This window comes from Arachis ipaensis, chromosome B09 (assembly GCF_000816755.2).
Source record: "Arachis ipaensis cultivar K30076 chromosome B09, Araip1.1, whole genome shotgun sequence".
NCBI classification, from domain to species: domain Eukaryota; kingdom Viridiplantae; phylum Streptophyta; class Magnoliopsida; order Fabales; family Fabaceae; genus Arachis; species Arachis ipaensis.
In genome coordinates this window covers 6,060,382-6,060,931 of record NC_029793.2, presented here as the reverse complement: position 1 = coordinate 6,060,931, position 550 = coordinate 6,060,382, and the positions used below count along the sequence as shown (strand labels likewise).

Sequence of the window (550 nt, the reverse complement as noted above, 5' to 3'; positions counted from 1 at the left end):
TTTTCGATTTATTCAATTATATTCTTAACGTTTTCGATTTGTTTTAAAACTATTTTTAAATATTTTCGATTTTATCTCCAATATTTTAGATGGAAAAAACATCTAGAGTAATTTTAATACAAATAGAAAATGTGAGGGACAAAATTAAGTAACATTAGTAGTTACGGAGTATTTTTTGAAAAAAAAAATGATAAACGTTAGAGATAGAAAATATACTTTACTCTTAGTTTAATTTAATGTATTTTGATTTTTTTATTTAATTACTATATCAGATTTTATCTCAATAAATTTAGGATTTTTATTATTTTAATTTAATAAGCGATTATAAATACCTCATAAATTATTGTAGTTTTCGTATCAAGAGAGTAGTTTTCGTATAAAGAGAGATTAGAGGAGTACCAAAGTATTTTTTGATTTCGTTGATGAAATCATGACGTGGACAAGAAATGTTAGATTGAACAAGTCTCTTAGTGTGAATAAATTAGATTGAGTAGTTCTTTTTTTATAGCATTTAAAAATTAGATAAAAAATAAAATGATTCTTTTTATAC

At 21.6% G+C, this 550-nt stretch overlaps 1 protein-coding gene across 1 annotated transcript in view; it reads left to right on the top strand.

The window, feature by feature from the left end:
* Positions 1–550, top strand: part of LOC107614741 (zinc finger protein ZAT11-like) — a 1,621-nt gene that overhangs the window by 882 nt on the left and 189 nt on the right. The gene's annotated exons all lie outside the window — the stretch shown is intronic.